Genomic DNA, 23,420 nt, shown 5'->3' with positions numbered 1-23,420 from the left:
GCTCTCGCATGCATCTATAATCTGCTGGAACAAAGGATCATTAGTCTTTTCCATGCTCCTCCAATCAACACACTGTACCTCAATAGCAATCTTCCTGTCCCTCAGAATCACAGACTCATAAAAATCATGCTGATACAAAGTGTGAAATCTGGAATCAGTGGAGGTCTTTGGCTCAGGATAGGGATCAATTGCTCTCCATCTTTTGACTTCCCTTGTCATCTCCTTTCCATAATAATCAACACATTTCCTGGAGCCAAGTCTGACAGGCCTCTGTAAAATAGGATAAGTCAGATTTTCTTCACTTTTCTCACTTTCCTCTTCTTCCTCATCATCACCAGCAGCCTCTTCTTCTTCCTCGCTGCTGTTTTCCTACATTGGAGCCTTCCCACTCCTTTGCTCAACCCTATAAGGGGAGTCTTCCACGTCATCCTCATCACTAGAGATGTGCTCACTTTCCTCCACTATGTCATCAATGGTTGCTGTTGCTGACCTTTTTCTCTCCCTAGGCCTCAACTCTCTGCCACTGACCACATTGGTGCCACTAGAAACGCTCTCATCTTGATTTGCACCGCGACTATCAAATCTCCGTTTTGTTCTCCTCTCATGACCACCTGTCATTTTGCTGCAGATCCTGGGTCCAAAAGATGTATAACAAAAGCATAAGGACATAGGAACAGATTGGCTTTATATGTGTAAGAATTAGGAACAATACTGAAGCAATTGGGTCTGTTCTGGCTAGACCGGTCTCACCCAGAACAGAGCCAATGGCTCCAAAGCCAGTCTTACAGCAAGAATATGATCAAGAAAAATTTCTCTGGAGATCTAGATCAATTCTAGCATAGATGTGTTGAACACAATGTCCAAAAATCACGACACAGGGTTTCACTGGTCAGACAGGTCTGACCGGTCGGGCCAGTCTAACCCTAGGTTGTGAAATTTTCAAAATATAGAAAGAAAATGAATGATCTTCTAGGGGCAGGTTCTGGGATGTAGCAGGAGTTGTTCTACCAGAGGGATTTCAAACTACGGCCTAGATAAGTAGATCGATAAAGAACAAGGTGTGGAGTACCTTTAGGCTGAGATTTTGGAGAGGAAAATGTAGGACCGCCTTGGGAGAGCAGTCAGGCCGGAGATGTGCACCAAATCACCCAAAGGAACACCTTCTTCCTTGGTTGAACCTTGAAATCGCCAATGGGGCGCCTTGTGCGTGGAGGAGAGAAAGCCACGGTGAAAGGGTGTCGGTGGAGAGTGAAAAGAGGAGATTTTACTGTGTTACCCGTGAGGAGGAGGGTAAAAAAGTAACTGCCAGGCTAGACTGGTCAGACCGGTCGGGCCGACCGGTCAGACCGGTCGCCCCCTGGCAGCTAGGAGTTAAGTCCAAAGGCTGAGGTTTCTCTTAGAAGAATTTTGAGATGAAATATAGGCTCGGAAACTAGATAGATATTGATCATAATTCCATTGTTCCAAGCTTTTGTTGATACTTCCAAGAGAATGAGAGACATAGATTTCGATTTTGCGGACTTGAGGTAATTTCACCATTTGTGACTAGCCAACAATCAATCAAGGATAACAATAGTCACAAATAGATCCATTGGGTCACAAAGACCAAAAACAAATTCTATGCTATACACTCACACTTCCTATCAAGCTAGTGAGGATTTTGAAATAAACTATCCTGTGTCACGCAAGACATGTAAATGCACACACTAGCAAGATAAGGTGGCATAGATGCTCAAAGGTAATATGAAGTGTTCTAGAAAACATACCTTTGCCTTTTAGCCAACAACCTTGTGCATATAACGAATTAAGCTCAAACACTATTTCTTAATGATGAGAAGTAGTGTTCAACATTTGCACAAGCACTAATGATTATGCTTAACATGTATATTATGATCCAAGAGTTGAATAAAAATGATGAGACCACATTTGATCCAAAATAGCATAATCAAATACATGAGACTGCAAAATTCACTCAAAGAAATTGTTAGTCCCATATTGACGCAAGTTTGAGAATAAGCTCCCCCTAAAGCAGTGCTTGAGATTTTGAATGTCTTAAATGCAAATCACTTTATCCAATTAAGGACATGGGAGGCTTAATCACAAACTTGGTCAAAACACAAAGAGTATTTCAAGTAATTGAAATTGTGCTTGAGATCCTTACTATTACCTTGGATGTACTAAACCTTGATTCATGAATGAGAATATGTTTCATATTTGATGACTTCATTTCTCATTCTCTGAGCTTTGTTGTACTGCTCTGGGTTAGACCGGTCTGTCCAGAGACAGTTTCCCGAGGACCCCTTGTCGGAACTATCATGAAACTTCCGATATTCATCAAATGTTCCGACCTTTGCATCGGAAGTTCCGTCTAGTATAGCTCCTTATCTTCATCATCTTCATAGTATACTGACTTGACTTGATTTTATGATGACTCAGATATATTCTTTGATGAATATGGAGTAACATTTTTCATGTATGAGACTACAAGTTTAATCAAAGAAAATGTTAGTCTCAAAGACGCAGATTGTAAAGTGATCTCCCATGTTAATTAAGTGCATAAAAGTTTTGAATTTCTTTTGATGCACTGAATCCATGTCAAGGAACTGGAAGAGGTCACTTCACAATCTTTGTCACTAAGCACATGAGTAAGATATGAAGTGAAATTGTGCGAGAATTTTCTTACTGCCTGTAGTACATGACCCCATGAGATACCTTCTGAAGCATATATTTATAAGAAGATGTTTCACACTTCTTCTTTCTTCTTTTATCTGCCTACTGCAGTTTGCTGATTCAGACCGGTCAGACCGGTCACACCAGTCAAACTACAGACTGCTTCAATTCTTCCATGTCTTGCCTCAATTAAAGATTCTCCATGTGTATGTTTATACCTGTAAGTAAAACAAGACATTGCTCTACACAAGAGCCATTAAACATATCTCACGGCAAATGGGGAGTAACTCAAAATAGTATGCCTTAGTTACTATTTAGAGTGTCACAAGTGACACACTTGCTGTCATCTAGAGCCAAGTGACTAAGACACATAGAATTGAAAACAAGTTACCGAGATGACATTGGATGAAGATGTGTAATGTGATTCCATAGACTTGGTCATTTATTATGAGTATGAAATATCCTTTTATGCACCAAGCTCTCCAATGCAACTCCATGTACCTGAAAGCTTTTCAAACATTCTTTGGTGTCCAACACTTGTTAGACCCTACCATATTAGTCACAATTGACTTGGGAACCCAAAGTACTCATTTTGTCCCTCCCAAGTCTAGCAAAGTCATATGGAACAAGTTTTGAGTTAAGTACTTTACCATTTGGGCAATCCGTACTCATATGACCTTTTGCCCGACATGTATAGCAAATTCGATATTTGAGCTTGACAAAGGTGCTCTTGACTTGCATTTTGGGCTTCTGGGCATCAATAGCCCTTTTGGGTGCAAGAGTGCTCCTTGTGGGCTTCTTGAGAGGTCCAGCAGCTGCACTGACCTGTACCGGTCTGACCGGTCTGATCAGACCTGAACTGTTGTGAACAGCAGTGAACCATATGCCCCAATTTCTTACATCCATGGTACATCCTATTTTCTGGAAGCTTCTTTTGATTTCTTGAGAGTTGAGCTTCCTCATCTGACTTGATTTGACAATATCTTGCATAGTGCCCCTTTTCTAGACACTTGAAGCACTTGATGTGTTCTAGAGTTTTCTTTCTTGGAATCTTGTGCTTGATGCTCTTTTGACCTTGTTGATAAGCTGAGCGAGTGAAGTTTGAACCCATCTCAAGCTTCTTCACCAAGGGGTCGCGGTTATCTTGAGATGGTCTCACTTGCCTCTTGCCCTTCTACTTGGTTACTTCTTCTTTGAGCCTTTTTACTTCACATATAAGATCTTCATTTTCTTGTGCTATGAAGTCATCACAAGATTCTACAAACACTTGCTCAATACTAGATTGGCTTGCTTGAGAGCATGGTTTAGTGCAAGTCAAATCAATTTGAACATGTGACCATGTGCAGGTGTGTGTGAGAGGTTCATATGTTTTTACCGTGCTAACCATAACCTCATGAGCCATATCGATCATCACATGTGATTCCACAAGCTTCTCATAGGATTTTTCAAGTTCCATATGAGTTTCTTGTAGAGTCACATGCTCACTTGAGATCTTCTCCAATTTAGCCTTGAGCACTTGATTTTCCTTCTGCAATGAATCTATACGATGTGAAGAATTAGCAGAGAAAGCTTCTGATTTGCGTACCAAGAAGTCATAGTTGAGCTTGAGGCATTCAAGCTCCATTCTTATAGCTTTGTTGACGCTCCTTAGAGCGCCAATTTACGTACCGCAAGCGCACGGATCGTGGTAGCTTTTCCCTTAGAGTATTCCCTCAAGGTTTATCAATCCGTGGATCGACAATGAACTTACTAGGGATTTCCATCTAATCTACCGGATCTATCCTAACATGAAGCATTGATTGCATATAAAGGGTAAACCTTTGATAAATATGAGTGGTGTACAAAGGTTGATCTCATCCATGAACATCGGTAAGGATAAAGCATGACCGAAGGCATGACTAAACCAATCGCTCGCATTCTAGTTGCAGTTCTAGCTAAACGAGTAAGCACAACATGCATCTCATCCAAAGTCTCTTTAAACCAAAACCTCCAATCCAACCCCTCGGGAACCCCCCTACTCAGGCCACGCCCTGTCACGACACTCCCTTTGGACAAGGGCACCCACAAGCACGCTAGTGTCGAACCCCCCTGGGTAGATCCGGTATGAACTCCTAGCCACCATAGCTACAAGAACACCCCATGCAATCTATCTCGAGAATAGATCTAGGAATAAGCACACCCAAGGCAAGAACAAAATCAAAGAGGAGAGACATGATCGCTAAATAGATCGGATGACATGAAGACATTACTCACATAATAGATTCGTTTGGATCGTCACCACCGCGTATACACCATTGGCGACTCCAACTAGGTCATGAACTCCACCATGACACAACCACGCAGGGAGGCCATGGCGGCTAGGGGTGGCCTAAGCCATCTCCTAGACAACTTCAAAGACTTGCGGCGGCCGTCGTCTCCCTCTGGTCTTAGCCCTAGGTTTTCGTCGAGTTCTGGGTGGATGGATGCTCCGAGTTGAATAAGGTGCGAGCTATTTATAAGCCGAGGAAGCCACCGGTCGAAGGGGAGGCCGAACCGCCTCGGAAACAGGCTAGGCCGGCCGGCCCCATGGGCCTAGGCCGGCCGGCTGGCCTACCCTCTTTCGGGCCCGCCTCGGTCTCATCTTTCGCGTGTAGACTCCTCGCATCTTCTAGAGTTTATGTCCTTCACGATTGCACCCCTTTGGACGTCGTTATCTTGGAGATATCTTCGAGGAAAGGATAGGATAGGGAATCCTTCCTTAAATCTTCATTTGCTTTGCTTAATCTCGAAGTATCTTGATCTCATCTTCGTGGGCTTGGTCCTTTGGGCTCTCTGTGCATGGATGGGCTTCGAATCAACATGGGCTTTGGTCCTTCCTTTGGGCTTTGGCCTTCGTCTTTCTCCGTGTTGGCGCTCAATCACGGGCCTCGTCATTTCATGCTCCAAAATAGGCCAAAAACCTGCAAAAATGAAGTTCCTCCAACATATATGTGCAAGTGTGAAAATGACCAATAATTAGGCCGGGGTTAGGACGGTTAGTGATTTTGATATTAAATTCATGCCATTATCAAGGATAAACAAGGGATAAAATGGGTACTTAAGGAGCGCCAATATTTCCCCCATGCTTAAACCTTGCTCGTCCTCGAGTAAGTCCAGGAGCTTTGCTTATAAAGACATCAGCGTTGCCCCTCAATGTCCTCTCTGCACTTAGTCATACATAACAAGACATATTGCTCTCTCAAGTATTTAGCATTTAAGTTCATATTGTGACCGGCTACTTTTTCATTATGGAAGATAGACTAGCAATTAAAGAACAAGCCACAATAATAAATAAATGCAATGCTCTCAAACTTAAGCGAACTTCAAACATTTACCTTGTTTTATCGTGAAGAGTTTTCAAAAGAATGCATATCAAACATAAGTGAGGTTCTCTTGCAAAAGATCATGGAAATACTCATCTCATCAAGTCGCTCAAGCCTACATTAGATTGTCTTCAACTTATTCTACTCATATATAAAAGTGGAAGGCTTATGTGGAACTTGGTAGGTAAAAACAATCCTAGCAAAATATTATACTTGAAATATTATCAAACTAAGAGAGAGATCTTATAGAATTACCGAGACTAGTCAAAAAGGCCATTGAAAAATAATGTTGGAGAGGGAGAAAGATCAAACACACACATTTAGATAGGTGGACATGTGCAAGTGGCAAATGGATGACCCCGAGACACAAATGAAGTTCTCGTTATCGGATTGCACTTGGTTGGAAGATTTGAGTATGGAATAGTTCTTCAAAGTAACTTGGAAAATTAATGAAGCCAAAAAGAGCTAAGGAGCATTTTATTCTTCTTCTTTTTTCTTTTTCTATCATTTTTCTAATTTTCTATTTCTTTCTTTTTTTTCTTTCTTTTTGCTCCTTAGAACTTTTGATAACATAGAATACTTACCCAGCCATCCCCCCATGCTTGAACGAATTCTCGTCCTCGAGTATGAATAGTGGGAGAACCAACTAGCTAGGGTAAGTATCTCAAATTCATCTTCTTATTCGTAGAACCTCTTGAATCTCCGGGGAGACTTATCTCCCAAAACTTTTCTTTATATGGTGTCCTTGATTCTTTTGATTCCGTCGAAATGATAATCCATACTCAAAGTGGGTTGTGGTCAAGGAGGTAATCACAAAAAGATATTTTTGGTTTAGGGTGGATATCCAGCGAGGTTTGTAAAATTCCCGAAGTAGAAACTCACAATGCATGGATAAATAGGCTAGCAAAAAGAAGGTTACACAAAAAAAACGGAATGACCAGCTTCTTAGTCTCGTACCAAAAAAATGAATCTTAATCCAACTCATCAAAATATAAGTTTGCAATCTAAATGTTTCATCATGAAAGAATATGTATGTATAGGCCTTGGTGGGTAGAACTTTGCAAGAGATTCACAAATGTAGATAGCATAGGAATTAAGTTTTCAAATTAAACAACACAAGGTGTAAGGTCATCGGTAGACTTAAATCAAAGAGCAACATAGAATATGTGGGTTTAGAATTTAGCCATTTAACCTCCACAAATAAAAGAGCCGGTATTTAATCATTTTAATTCCATTTAATTGAGAGCAAATGGTCAAGTCATATACAACATAGCATAGGTAAAACAAAGCAGCAACTTTCATCACTTTTCCATAAGCAAGAGCATATAAGAATATCATTGTGGTGAGCTCAAGGTGATGGTGGTTATCATTCATTGAAAACAAAAACAAATCTAGGTTGTACTCCTAGTATCCATGTTATTATAGGGAGAGATATACAAAGGTTGCATCTTTGGTTGAAGGCATATATGTACAAGCATTTAGAAAAAAAAAAGAGTTGAGGAAGAATTACCGTCCTTCTCGATGCTCGTAATGAAGTGTAGCGCGGCCTCCCCCATACTTAAATATTGTGCTAAGCATAGAAGAAAAATCATGAGCATCTTGTGGCAACCGTGATTATCTTACTCCATGAGATCATTCTTCCTTGTCCACGAAATCCTCCCCCATTCTTAGCATGATGCTAGGCGTAGAAGGAGAAGATGGATCATCTTGCAATTCTTGAAGTCTTTCCCTCATGTGTATGAATATCATATTCAATGTGTCTTCACCTTTGTTGCCTCAATTTCCTTCAACTTCTTCTTGTACTAAGTCATGGTCCCAATCCTTGCTTCTCATCGTCGTCGCCTCCTTCAATTCCTCGTTGTCCCATTGCTGCCTCATCTTCACGAATTTTTCTTTCAATTTCTAGAACAGAACCTATACTGAAACATTGCTCCATTGCGAAGTGTACGAATTTTCCTTTCCAACGAGTCCTTATTCGCCCAAAATAGATTCCGAACAAGAGAGTTGTGTCCATTTTATCCCAGCGTTGCAATATGTTTCGAATTTCAGAACGCGCAGCGTCCAAACTTTTTGCCATATCTCCTTGTACGGGTCTTCAAATTCATTGATCTTAGATGCGTTAGAATGGGAATTTCATGGAGCTTCTGAATATCAACTTTTTCTTCCTTGTATGTCTCTGTCCATGCGCAAAATTTGATGAAAACAGCGGGGCTTGCTCTCGAACTTTGGAGATGTTGACGAATTTGATTTCTTCTTTGATCACGAATTCATGGGAACGCTTTGTCATGCCTGCAAAACAATTCAAGTGCACAATCTACCCCCAAGGTGATGGTCGGGAGGTTGTGCACTCAGAATCAGCAGCGGAAGTTTGATGCATTGTGGCAGGTGCTAGATAACATGTGCGCCGAGCTGCTAAAGGAACAGGCCTCAACCTCCAGCCGAAGACGTTCCGGCGGCGGACCTTTCACACAGTGGATTAAGGATGCACCTAAGGAGAAGTGGTCAATTCTATACGACACTGGTGGTCGTCGATATGGGATCGAGACAACCAACCACGCAGAGTGTTACAATATGGTAATGCGTCATGTTCGTGGATTTCCTCTTGTTGGCATAGTTGAGTTCATCATGTACGGATGCACAAGGTACTTCAGAGAGCGGTACCAGGCAGCTGTTGTCTTACTTAATGATCCAGGAGTGATTTTTTGTAATAGGGTCACTAACTACTTGAAAGAAAAGATTGAAAAGGCTTAATATCACAGAGTGGTCTCTATGGGCACAAAGGATCAAAGGTTTGAGGTTTCATGCAAGGACAGGACAGGGCAGGGTGTCCGCAGACAAAGGGTCGTTCAGGATTGCTTGATAATGCCAGAAGGCAAGGTTTTTTGCAGATGCAAGAAGCCACAACTTCTTCACTTACCATGCTCCCATGTCGTTGCGGCATGTTCAGAATCTGGGTTGGATCCTGGGGTTTTTGTTTTAGAATATTACAGAAAAGAAACCGCTGTGCACACTTGGGGCCATGAGATATATGGCATAGGCAGTCTGGGATCATTCACTACACCAAATATCTCTCCAATATACATTCCCAATCCAGATGCTAGGAGAGGGGTAGGTCGACGGCAGACACTTCGTATCCGTAACGGAGTCTGAGGCAGGAAAGAAGAAAAAACAATGCAACCTGTGTGGAGCAGATGGTCACACTTACAAGAAGTGCCCTAAAATGCAAGAAGATAATGCTGGTGCAGAGGTTGGACCTTCTGGAAATCCCACCGATGGATTGCCTCCCGATTTTGGAGCCCGTCGCGTCTAGATTTCGTTATGTGTGCATATGTATTTGAACCAGATGTATGGATATATATTCCGACCTGTATGTGTTAATTACATTTCGTTATGTATGGATATATATTTGCACCAGATTGTAGCATGTAATATTACGAAGGTATTTGTGTAGTAAGATTTCTTGGTTACAGTTCTAAATGTGTAGGTTGGTTCAATTAGATTGCTCACTGAATGTAGTGTACTGAAAATAGAAGGGTAGTTACGAATCATAAATTTTCGGTTTGCAATACAGTTTTGTAAACAATGCTACGATTACAAAGCAGAGGCCTAAGGCATTCTTACTACTAGGTACTTGAACAATGAAAAGCATGGCATGTGCAACACGATAACCTCGTGTTGTGAGTAAACCTAATATGCCTTAGGAAATGTAAAATGCCGGGATTACATAGTGGTGCTTTACTGAGTGCACCGGGGATATTTTCCCTTCCTAATAGCTTCAGACCCTGCTTCCTTAGCACAGCGGGCCCTCTCTCGCCTCCTCTCCCTATCAGCTTCACGTTCCTCTGCCTTCTGACGTTCCACTTCTGCAATCCTCTTCTGAATCTCTTTCTGGTTTTTCTTGCGCTTCTCCTCCATCTGTTCTTCATGCAGCATTCGTTGCCACATTTGTGTAGCCCACCTTGCTTGACGCTCCACGTGGTCCTTATCCTGCTGAGATTGCTCGGTCTCTAACCACTGCACGAAATCACATAGAGGCGGTGGAGTCTTTTCCCAAATCATGTTAGAAGTCATTACTAGATCTGAAAGTGACAAACTCTGATAGTGTTTTGTAGTACCATTGCTCGGTCCTTGCCGTAATGGTTGGGCGGGTCGTACTCGTAATTCTCACACATGAAGAACCTCTTGCCAAAGTCGTTCCCCCAAAACCCTTGATTTCATTAGTTTGCACAAGTATCCGCAAAAACACATAGGCACCTGGACTCCTTGGGGGATTGTTTCCGTCACCTTACTCCATGGAATGTAGGTGGATCCTGAGGATGCCATGGTGTTGAGCCCTGGCAATCACAAGTGATCAATCAGATTGCTAATATACTATATCAACGCTAATCATTATCAGTAACTACACCTAAATGTACCACTAATCACTCCTAATAATAATTAAACTGATTGCTAAACTACTATTTCAACAAAATACTTTCTACAATTTTCTAACATTTTCTAAAAAAATTTAATATTATCTTCCATTTTTTAAGACTTTCTAATACTTCTCTAACAATTTTCTAGTACTTTCTAATACTTAATCTAACACTAAATGTATTGTATCAACGCTAATCATTACAAGTAACTGCACCTAAATGTACCACTAATCACTCCTAACAATAATTAAATTGATTGCTAATCTACTGTTTCAACAAAAATAATTACAACATAATCTATTTGTAAAGCGTAGAAGAATTTTGGTTACCTGCAGTCGCCGGCTCGAAAATCCGGTAGGGCTTCGCCTCTCTCCCTCCCTCCCTCTTTTTTCTTGGTTTCTGGCCGCCCGGCTGCGGGGCAGCCTGGGGGCCCCCAGGGACCTGCGCGCAAATATTTTCGCAAAAGTTTTTGCACAAAAGCCCCTGCCGCCCCGCAGCGAGGCGACCAGGTCCCGGCCGCCCGGCAGCGGGGCAGCCGGGGTATATTCCTGTAAATTTCGAAAACAAAAATATATTTTTGTAAAAAACGAAAATAAAAAAATAAAAAAATAAAAAAACCGCATTGCTCTTGTGCTTCAGGCGATGGCCAGCCCTTTTATCACGTGCGCGATGCATAGTCCCTGCGTTTGCGAAAGGGCATGTAGCCTAGTAGGTAGCACTTCAAGTTCTGGGTCCGACTTCCTATGGGAGCGAATATTTCATAATTTAATAACGTTGTGCATTAAGTGGTAGGTGACGTTCCCGTCGACAGCGAGGCGTCTGTGGTGACTTCATCAATCTGGAGAATTATAGTTAGACCATTGATAAACAGTGCAAACATGGGTTTAATTATTACAACATTCGGGGATAAGAATCTCCGAGTACAAGCCCGCTGGGCTAAATGCGAAGCAAACAGAAAACGTAATGATAACTAGGCCTCAAGCCAAACTCCATCTGGGATCCTCTCCTCCACAGGCATCCTTGAGTATAGCAGAACTTCAGTCGTACCACCCATCATCGTTGAAGTCGTACTCCAAAATAAAACAACCTTGGTTCGGTGCGGGAACTCCTTCTCCCCGCACATCAACTGCTATCCGAGCAGAAAAAGTAGACTAGAGGGAGGCAGAATAATATATGTGGATCTACTCTAAGAAGTGAAGTCAGATTCAGAGTTGTACATGACCGAGTACGCGGCTAATACGTATAGTTTTCACCCTGCAGGGGTTGTATAGTTGTAACTACTCGCCTCGAAACCAGCCGACAAGCAACTCTGATTGATTCTAAGGCACCAGTATAATCAAACTAATGGCTATGGCACCAATCTGCTCCCGATTTGAGATGCGTCCTCCCGCGAGAGGTCACCCGGGGCTGTGAAACAATCTAGAATGAGAACCAAACTAATCTTGCTATCAGAGGGCTATAGGTCCGCCCTCTCCCTCTACACTGACGTCCTGTCCTTCTGCAGACTTGGTGCCGCACATAGCTAGCCCGGACTGTGTCCACCCTCACAATGGATAAGTGGCGTGCACGTTTGACAAAGTTCCGTTTCTAGGTTCATGATCCCCGGTCCTTAAACTACCGAGGCGAGCATCTTCGTCCAAAGAGCGTCCCGTCAACACGGTCTGCAGTCGGCGCCCATTACAGGTATTGCCCACTTAACACCGATGTTGTTCTCGAAGGAACGGTCCTGCACCCGCCACAGGTGCCCATCAGGATTGTGCCCAACACACAAGCCCCGGCCCCTCCAATCCGAAGATCGGGAAAGGTTCGCTCGCCCCCGCAAATGCCCTAGACACCAACTCCTATATGTGGTGGCAAACTTCGAGCAAGTCAGGACTATCATATCATGGGTTCCCATACCCAAGCACTCTCATGGTAGCCAAAGCATTCAAGAATCAATCAAGATATCTTAGGAATGCAAGGAATACGGTAAACAAATAGGCCATGCAGGTTCATCTCACATAATTGTAAAGTAAAGAATAGCATTCTAGCAAGCAATGCCCAATAGGTATTCAAAAGTAAGGACGGGTGTGAACCTGGCAGCTCCTCGTGCTACTCCTACGTTTCGGGGTAGTCCTGCTCTCCGGTCAGCTCCTCGGTGTCGGGTCCTATTCACAAATACGGAGAAACATAAGGACCAAAGTGCAAAGATACACAATACTCCCAAAATAAGATCCAAATCAAGGCAATTCCTACTCTAACGGGTAGATCATGATTTCAAAAAAATTCTGAAATGGGTTTCATAATTTTCTGAGCTACGATTGATTTATTATAATTTTTCTAAGATTAAAAGCATTTTTGAAATTAAAAAAGGATTTTGAAAAATAGAAAAGGAAAAATCAGTGACACATGGCAGCCTCTGGGCGTGCCACATGGCATGCTGACTTCAACATGACATCATCCGGGGGGTCAACTGATGCTGACATCAGCATGGCCCATGCTGACGTCAGCATTGACCGGTCTATGGTCAACGGTCGTCAGTTAAAGTGGGCCCACATGTCAGTCGGTGGGTCTCACCGATAGGTGGGACCCATGTGTCAGTGCTATGTCAAAGAAAAAAGAAAAAGAATGGAAAACACGTTAACGGGCTTCAAAGTCCTTCTGGGCCTCCTCCTCTTGTTGGGCATCCCGGGCGAATCCGGCCCGCTTCCTTCTTCTCCTTTTCTTCTTTTTCTTCTTTTCTCTTCTACGGTTGACAGCAGGGTCTTGCGTGTCATCCTCAGCTGGATCCGGTGCGGCTCGGTCTAGATCTCGTGGGGATTCGTGTGTGTGTGTGCGTGTGTGTGTGCGCGCGCAGGGTGTTCGGTGGAACGCCTCATCGTGATCGCCACACCACGAAGGCGACATCGTGGAGTGGACACGGCGACCATGATGACATCGAGATGGCGGCAGCATCTAGCGGCGGCAGCGGCGCTCGTCACTAGCGCCCAGGCGGGCAAAGGCCCTGCCTTGGGCCCTGACTCGCACGCGCGCCCTCCGAACTGGCCAAAGACGCGGCCTTCGGCCAGTGGTCTCGCATGCACGTCGGCGAGGCCGAGGCACGGCCATGGCGGACTGGCGGCGGCGGGTTGCAGGCTAAGCGGCATGGCTCGTTGGGTTCCTGCAAGCATCCACACAAAAGGGAAGGGGGTCCTAGGGCTTCGCTAGGGATGGTTCATCGGCGGCCAAGGCAACGCCGGCACAGGGGAAGAGCGGCGAGCGAGCATGTCGTGGCTCACCGGCGGGTTCGGGGTTGTCGAGCCTGGTGCGGTGGAGAGGCGATGCAGGGGACTTGGGGCCGTGCAGGGAGAGCTGCTGCGTCGGTGTAGACGTACGAGTGCCGGCTTGGTGACAATCTCTGGCGGCGGCTCCTCCTTCCTCTCCTCCTCTTTTCCCCCTCCTCTGTTTCCTTCCTCTTGGCCGCGGCGGCTGGAATGGGAATCGCCCGGGGGCTCTAGGGTTTAGGCTAGGCGCTGGGGGGGTTTAAGTAGGCGGGCACTAGGGTTTGCGATGGCCCGGATGCCGAGGGAGCGACAGTGATGCGATGGTCGCGGCGCGGGGGCACGCGGCACGCATCCAAGGCACTAGCGTTAGGGTTTTCGCGCGCGGGGATAAGGGCGAGGCGCGCGGCTGAGCCGTGGCCGACCACGGCGCTAGGCGGTGGCGTCAGCTCGACTAGGATGCCGGCAGAAGACGCGCTCCGTGTGCTGTCACGGAGCACTGCGGCGGAAAGCAGAGGAGCGGGGGGGGGGGGGGGGGGGGGGGGGTGAAAAGGTGGACGAAGGGAGCACGGTGCCCCCCTGATAGTTAGGGTCCGCTTGTCAGTGGGCGGCGGAGACGAGCGGGTTGCACGGCTGTAGTAGGCCGTGTGGGGAAAATGGGTTGGCGGGCATGATTAATTGATTTATTCTCCCACCAATGCTGCAATTTCTCGAGCAATTTTTCATGGCTGATCACGCCATTGTCTTGTCCTTGGAGAAATTTTTTGATGCTCTATCACTCTACTCCAAAACTGACATAGTTGGCGGGCAAAGAAACCCGAGCGAGTGTATGAGGGGCGGTAAAGAGCCCCAGATTTTGAACTAAAAAATCTAAGGGCCGGGCTCTAATCTTATTCAATTTTGAACTAAATAATTTAAGGATCTTGTTGGGCTGTTAAGAAGTCACTAGGGCCATGACCCATTATCACCCTGTGTATCACTCTTCTACGCCAACACTGCATGCTATGCTAGCTTAACTGAACAGTGTCCTTCCGACCCCTCCGGCCAAGGCAGGGCCATGAGCTCGCTTGCAGGTGCAGGGGCTGAAATTTGCAACCAGCATTCGGAGCCAAACTTTAAAATTTGGTCACTTCATTGGCGCACGCTCAAATAATACAAAAACACCTTAAGTGGCCATAGGCACACCAGAAAAAGACATGACCAAGGCGCCAATAAAGAGGTGAGCAACAAAATCGATCGAACACCAAAATTTCCCATTCGCCTACAAAATACAACTAAAGCTTCTCCTGACACTGAGAACTTGGTTCCGGAAAGCCGATGATCGATCCAAAGCTTGAGCATTACCATCATAATCTTGCTGAGATCTGGTCCTGTGCTTTAAGAAGAGTAGCACGTTTATAGATAGTTAGTTTGGCAGTTGTAGAACTGACAGTAGATAAAGTAAAAAAGAGCAATCGCACAAGAGATGAATACTTATATTTTTAAAAGAGATGTCAGCATGTAAGCACCAAAATATTGGAAGAGTTACAGGTGAAGAGATGTCAGTTTAATTGTTGTATTATACGACTATTTATGGGGTAAGAACTCAAGTCAGGAAAGGAAACGAATCCAAAAGTAATTCCAGTTTTTCTTCTAATATAATTGGATAAAAAATAACATTGCCAACTACGAAAAATAGAAAATAGACAAGTATGAATCAATCGCCAAATAACGCATCATAACATATATCGCAATAAAATGATGTCATTTTACTGAGATGGTTTTCTCACCTTTCTAATTATATATAGACTCATCTGGAAAGATATCCCGGCCATCTGCACCAAGTGTTGCAACATAGACTTGGATGTCGTCTTCTTCTTCTTCTTTCAAGACACACTTGATGAAATGCTGTGCATTCGGGCAGTCAACCATGTACAGGCATTTCAGTGAGCTCAGGTTGTCAGCCAGATCCAGTCCTGGGCAGTCCTGCGCAAACAAGTCCTGCAACTTACAAAGATTGAAGATCCTCTTCAAAGATCTGTTATTCTTGACCTTGAGCCACACGACTGAAGGAAGGTTCACAACTTCTTCCAGATTATGAGCACCTTCAATGTGAATTCTTTTTAAATTGACAATTCTACCCAGATCTTCAGGGAGGGCTCTTAGTTTTGGACAACCAAGGAGAAAAAGACGCTTAAGGCAAGGCATCAGGTCATATAAATTTTCTGTACTGGGGTTGAGGGACCAACTTTCCAAGTTACGCATGTCAAAGATGTGAAGCAATTCGAGCTTTGGAAAAAAGGCTGCTGCATTTTTCACACCTTTGCCAAGGAGCTCTGCACCGATATTCACTACTGAATCTGCACCTCTAATATGAAGAACAAGTAGTTCTGGCATCTGACCTGCTGGTGGAAGCTGTGAACATGATATGCATTCATTGAGGTGCATGTGAGCCAAATTTGGCAGCTTTTGCTCTGGCTCCAAACACAACCATTCTGGGAACCTTACACCCGGAAATCCATTGAGGTAAATATAAAGCAGGCTCTCTGATGGAATAAGCATCTCACAGACCTGCTGAATTCTCTCAATCTCATAGGCCTGGTAATGAGTTCTATCATGAGTACCTGATCCCATTGTGCAATACAGTGTCAGTTCTTTGAGATTATGACTCTTTTTCAGCACAAGGACTCCCCTTGGTGTTGCTTTTTCTAACTTCAAAACAACGAGACGTTGGATATTGTGGAGAAATTGTAGTTCGTCCAATCTGAACCCAGTACCACTTTCGAAGACTCCTCTAAGGTTGTAGAGCTGCTGGAACTTCTCGATTCCTCTAGGAACATGCTCAATTGCAGTCCTTTCTAGATTAAGAAAGCTTATGTTAGATAGCTTCATCAAACTAGCTGGCAGGCTGGTCAACTTATGTCAACCATACAATCTGAGGTATTCAAGACTGACAAGGTTTCCAATGGACTCTGGAAGGTTGTTAATCTTTGTGAAGCTTAGATCTAGCAACCTCAACAGTACCAAGCTTCCCACTGACTCTGGTATGTTGTGGATGCCTGTTCCAGTTAGAACTAAAACACGGATATGCTCAATTCTTCTGATTTCCTTGTTGACTAATTCAAAATTTTTGTTATTGAAAATTAGGAGGCTCCTCATGTGCTTCTGCTCTTCTATAGCAGGTATTTCTTCTATATCACTACTGATTACTAAGCGACGCAAATTTGGTAGGGCTTTGCTATTTTCAGAATTCATGGATAAGGAGTGATCCTTTGTCAAATATTGTCCTAGTGACCTCAAAAGATCATGCATCGTGGATTCACCTTTGTCCACAAATTCTGGCCTTGGCTGCAGAATATTCCTCCTAATTAGCTCATGGTAGTACTCTTCAGCAATCTCATGTATTGGATAGCTGTCCTCTTTTCTTACAAAGCCTTCAGCGACCCACCAGTAAGCAACATCATCACGCACAATCTCAAAATACGGAGGCAACAAAGCACACCAAAGAAAGCACTGCTTAAGTTGTGGGGGTAAGTGTCTATAACTTAAGTACAGGGGACCTCCTAGTTCTTTGGGAAGTCCATGAACAGACCATCTGCTATCTCGGATGTTCTCCCATTCTCCCCTTGTTCTTTTAGTAGCTAGGACACCTGAAACAACCTTGATGGCTAGAGGAAGACCATCACATTTTTTTACTATTTGATACCCAACATCACTAAAATCACTTGTTTGTTCATATGGTCTAAAGGACTTCTTCATAAGCAGTTCTAGGCCATCACGATCATTCATTTTGTTTACTTTATGAGCATATGCTGCATGCATTTCTGCTAAAACATCTAGGTGTCTTGTGGTGACAAGGATACGGGATTTCAAGCCTCTTTCAAAAGGCAATCGAAGAAGATCAATCCAAACATCAGATTTCCACACATCATCCAACACAAGAAATACATTCTTTCCTCTGATTGTATCCATGAGATGTGGAAGAAGTTCGGTCTTTGTCTCAAGTTGATCACATGTTGCTCCAGCCATTCTAATTGCTTGCCTTATCAAACCAATCTCTGTGTAGCTCTGAGAAATACACAGCCATATATGAACTTGAAATTTCTCCCTTATCCTCTGGTCATTAAATATCTTCTGGGCTAATGTTGTCTTACCAATGCCGCCCATCCCCTGAATCCCAAAAACAGTTGATCTGTTCTCATAGCAGGTACTTACAATCATTTTGACCAACTCATCTGCAGCCTGTTTAATATCTCTTCCAACAACCTCCAGTTCATCTATGGAACATGTCTGACTTCTATCGACATCTGTTACTTGGAACTGTTGACGATTTCCTATGTCCAAGCTGAACATATCTCTGTTCATTTTAATTTCACTAAGCTTTCCATTTATGTCCTTAATTCTTTTAGCAACCTTATGATCAAATGAAGCATTTACCAAACATGAGAAAAGGAACTGATCACATCGTACCGATCTAGGTGGCGGTGAAGGCTTCGGTGAATGAGCCATGAAATAATCTATGACATCATCCACATCAAACATAACATCGGTTATGTTCTGCCACCATAATGCTGTCCCTCCATCTTCAATGGCTAGAGCTTCAGCATCCTCACGAACAGCAGCGAAATGCTCCAGATTTATCTTGAGCCTCTTGATATCCTTTTTCACTCTACATGTCATCACAACCTCATCCTGGATAATTTCACCAAGCTTTGAAAGGAATTTCGAAGTGAGAGCATCTAAAACCGTTCCCATACTGCTAAAACAACAAAACAGAAGGATTCCCACCGAATCTCTTTTGATGGAGTGGTTTCAGAACTTATGCTCCTGGAGAAAATATTGCAATTAACTGCCGATCAGTCTATCATGGAAGAAGGTAGGAAATTAAATACTGGAAAAGTGGGAGGCAGTTTGATGAAGCTTGAGATGCCATTGCCATTTAAAGGAATCAGTGCTCGTATAGTCTAAGAGGCTAAAGAGAGGGAGGGGGTGAATTAGACAAACTTAAAACCTTAACCTATGACTTCTACTACTTTGACAAAACATAAACTAGGTCATGCTATTTAGATGTCAACTATGGTTTCTCCAGTGCGAAAGACACATTTTCTTCCCAATGACCATCTTCGTTGGTTGGTTGGGAACAAAATGGTCATTTCCCAATGATCATTAGTCCTAATAATCATGTTGTCACTTAATCACCGAAACAAAAAGCAATAGCCTATGAGGGCCATTTTCCTTACAGACATCCCTATCATGGCCTAAATTCCACAAATATTTTCAATTGACAGACATCTTTTCATTGCAACTTGCAAGTGTGAACAATATATATCAGAAAAAGTTTGAATATTTGTTGCAAACTTGCAAGGCAATTGAAGCTGAAGGCTCTTATTGCTTGTTTTCTCTTATTTTATCCATCAACTTACGTCTTACCATAAGTGATATCAATACGGGGCCCATGCTGGCTGTAACTTTCATCTGGTGGGTATGTTGCCGACCTGCTTGCATTGCCAAGACCTCAAGAAGTGTGTATACATTCGTCCAAAAAGAAACGTGTAGCACACTATTCACTTCTATGCGGAGATAGCAGCTTGTCACCTGCAGTGTTTACATCAATAAGGTTCAGGTCTTCAGGATTCCCATGGCAAAGTCTTTTCTTCGTCAAAAAAACCATAGAAAAAAAACTCTTTGATCAGGTCAAAGATTTGCATTTGTGAACAATAGAATTGAGTGAAATCAGCAAGGAAGAGCCCATGAGAGGCAACTGGCAAACACTCTAGCATTTCTTCAAACAGTTGGTATGCATATCCAGCCGTCCATTATCGCCATGGACCATATTTTGGGTTCTTTTTCTATAGTAATCTTTTTAGTGACCGTACATATAGGAGGTCATCAAAATAGGCCATCTACTGACACAAGAAAAAGAAATTGGCCACTGAAACAATTAAACAAGAAAGCTTCTCCAGTGTTTGTTGCTGCTTGCTAGCACGGCTCTTGCATAGCCGCATAGGCATGGCAGGTATGACAGGGTATATAAGCAGTTAACAATGGATTGGTGCGAAAAGAAAACGAAGTTAAAGATGAGGAGTAGAGCCTGCAAGTTATTACCGTTTTCTTTTCCCTGCTGACGAAGCTTAAGGAAACACAGGCACGCCAGGAAATGAGGAAAGCACCACCAGCGCTGGAGCAACGGCGAGCACCGATGAGGCGTCAGCAAATACCACTGGCGCAGTTGCACCTTCCCCGGGTTTGCTGGTACCCCCTCCCGTCCACTTCAGTTTAGTCCTTGACACTGATACTTGTGGTTGGTGGTCCCTCATCGACTTGCCTCTGAAGTCGCCTGCAATCATGGAAGATGGTGATTTTGCCCAGCTGCTGAGAAAGGAATGGTTCAACTCCCACTGATTCAGAAACACAGTACTCCCTCCGTCCTATAATATAAGCATTTCTAGATTATTTAGTCAAAGTCAAATTTATTCAACTTTGACTATAATTAGTAAATAATTTATAAAGATCTATAAAATAAAAATAGCATTAATAGATTCATTATGAAAGCAATTACCATAATATATAAGTGTTTATATTTAAAGTAATTCATTCATAAAAATATTGATGGTCAAAGTTAAAATAAATTTGACTTTGACCAAATCTGAAAATACTTATATTTTGGGACAGAGGGAGTATATAGTTTAGGATATCGACGTGATCACGAGAAAATCTTTGATCAATAGTTTCCTTAAAAGTATGGCATTTTAAAGAATATTAATTAAATATTTTGCTTCTCATGGCAAATCTTACCTTACAGTAGTGTTAATCTAAGAAACTTTTTTTAATATTGTGGTCCGCGTTTAAAAAAATTCATGTGGCAGAATACTATAATATTCATGTATTTTAAACCATAAAGAGTATATCTTCAAATAATACCATCCCAACTAATCCTTAAAAAGTCACATAAAGTTATGTGTCATGGGATGACTGGCCTGGCCCTTCCACCTCTGTTGAAATTTTTTTGTCATTTTAGTTTTATAAAAAATTCTATTAACATCAATAATTTTTTTTGGTAATCCTACATATAGGGCATCTCACGCATTGGACGCCTCCTTCCTCATTTCTCTCTTCCTCCCCACTCTCTCATCTTTCCTCCTCCCCTTCTCCCCCCTCCCCCCCGCTCGCCGTCGCTGTCGCCGGCCCGCCGCCCCCCTCGCGCACCGTCGGGTTCGCGTCGACTGTCGCCCCCTCGCGCGTTGTGGCTCCACCCGTCGCCGGCTCGCCCCACGCGCCCGACGCTGTGCCAGGCTTCCCCTCGCGCCACCCTCCGCCCCCGGCCGCCTCGTGCAACGGCGCCGTGAGATCTGGGCTGGATCCGCCGCCGGCGCCATGGAGCACCCCAGATCCGGTTGGCGGCGGCCCGGCCGGCGGTGCTGCTGGGGTAGGGACCGACGGGGAGGTGCAAGGTGAGCTCAGCGGGGAGGTGCAGCAGAAGCAAGTGAAAGTCGGAGGAAGACAAGCAAATACATGTTTAGTGCTTCTATGTTGCAAATTGCTTTTTTAGATGTTGCGTTCCTTGTTTCTCCATGTTGCAATGTTAGAGATGTAACATTATTTTTTTTTCAATGTTGCAAACAATATTTGCTGATGTTTTATGTATTCTTTTTTCATGTTGCGATGAGACTACCGATGTTGCAATATTACATACCATGAATGATGTTGCATGCAACATCGTTGTATGTTGCGATGGGAGGTGAGCCACCGGGGGATGATGAGGTTTTTTGTGTTTTTTTGGTGCATGATTTTTCGATGTTGCGAACGTTGTTTTTGAATATGTGATCGTTGCTTTTAAATATTGCGAATGTTGTTTTTCAATGTTACAATTTTCTTTTGATGTTGGATGCAACATCAGCTGATGTTAGGGCGGGCGTCCGATGGGAGGAGCCCCATTGGACGTCCGGCGCTAGTTAAGCCCTAATTTTTTTTATGAAAATTTGATTTAGTACAAAATTAAAAAAACCTTACTTTAAGAATGCATAGAGTATTTAATAGTTACTCTCATAACTCCTTTATTTTCCCATACTGGTGAGGCAAAAGAAACCATTGCATATACTCCCTTTAGCCACAAATAAGTGATATTTTGGATTGCGGGCGTTCCACTACTTTAAACATTGGTTACAAGTTGCTTATTTGCGCGCGTCCTTTTGGATTGTAAGCTGTAGCTAGGCCTGCACTTGCAATCGCCACTCCTCCGGCCGGCCACTTCAGATAGAAGTATAAAAGTTATAAAAACAAACATGCCGTGGTTGGTGAGTAGACGCCCGAGGAATATCTTTAGCCGATTCTCTATCAGCCGTGTGAGCAATTTTGGAGTTCACGGTACACAGCAATTAAAAAGCAGCAGTTTGCACATCTCTTGCAAGTGGTGGTGGTGGTGATCACTTCATCGCGAGTTCAAGGTGCAAGAGGTGGTGGTGATCACTTCATTCATCAGCCATCTCCAGATACACACCTTGCACCGAGTGGAGGAGGCATGACTGAGTCGAGGAGGGGCTCTCCTCCTCCTCTTCTTCCTCCTCCGTCCTCCCTTTCTCTCAATTTTTTTCCTCAAATTTGTAGGAGGGGCGTAGGGGGGGGGGGGGGGCTCAATGGGATTTCCAGCAGTAGGAGGGGCTCGAGCCCCTCCAGACCCACCACTGGATCCGCCCCTACTTGCATCTGCAACCAAAACACCATCCGTGTTGACATCCAAAGGAAGCAAACCTCTGCATCGGTTTCAAAAGACAAAATAGTCATTTTAGTCCCCCAACTTTATTGCAAGAGTTAAAGTCGTCCATGTACTTTCAAATTGGCCAATATAGTCCCTCAACTTTCATTTTAGGGTCATACCCATCCTTATGCTGATAATATACTCCATAATAACATGAGGTAAATGCAAAAAGTCCTTTTTACCGTTGGCTTCTTCTTCCCCTCCTAAATTTCCACTCTTCACATACAATGCGATGGAGGGATAAATAAAGTTCTATGTTTCAAATTTTACACTTGTGATGTTCAGCTCCTAAATGCATTGATGCTCGTGCCACTACATTGGCTTGCATAGCTAAATATTCTTTTAGTATTAATAAACTGTCGAGGAATTTAGAAGGGGAAGAAGACACGAGTAAAGAGAACATTTTGCATAAAGGATGAGTTTGACCTAAAATGAAAGTTGAAGGACCATTTTGGCCAATATGAAAGTAGAGGGATGAACTTGACCCTCGGCTCAAAGTTGAGGGACCAAAATGCCAATTTTGCCATTTCAAAAGGGGGCAGAGATATCCTCACCAAGAATAACAAAATTGTATCTGATTTGAGCAAAGAGTGTGTGTGTGTGTGAAGCATTTGACTTCACATATTTCATTTCCATCTTCTCCATGACATCATCTCGTTGCTCAACATATTACAGAAATCCTGCAAAGATGAAACCGTACGGTAATCAACTGTGAAAGGATTGGAAACTACGAAACCTCTGAGCACTCACTCGACCATTCCTACTCATCCGAAGACTGACCAGCAACTAGCTCCCAAAAGGATCAAACCCATGTGTTTGGCTACTTGTACCTCCATGGAGCATTTGTTCAGACGAGAGAACTGCTGAAAACTTTATGCCAGAAAAAAAAAGAACACCGTACCTCTCAGCAAATCCCATGAAAATACATCATTCAACAAACCCCACATGAAAGCAACAAGCTCTGATAGGTGGGTTGTATGCATCCAGAGTATGGTCTGGACTTTAGATATCAATTATATGA

At 43.4% G+C, this 23,420-nt stretch overlaps 1 pseudogene; it reads right to left on the bottom strand.

Moving 5' to 3' along the window:
• Nucleotides 1-14,694: 14,694 nt before the first annotated feature.
• On the bottom strand, nt 14,695-19,951 carry LOC120644075 (annotated as a pseudogene).
• Between the last annotated feature and the right edge of the window lie 3,469 nt (nt 19,952-23,420).

The sequence above is a fragment of the Panicum virgatum genome, chromosome 8K (genome assembly GCF_016808335.1).
Source record: "Panicum virgatum strain AP13 chromosome 8K, P.virgatum_v5, whole genome shotgun sequence".
Classification (NCBI taxonomy): Eukaryota; Viridiplantae; Streptophyta; class Magnoliopsida; order Poales; family Poaceae; genus Panicum; species Panicum virgatum.
The sequence above is the reverse complement of the archived record's forward strand: the minus strand, read 5'-3'. Positions and strand labels throughout refer to the sequence as shown.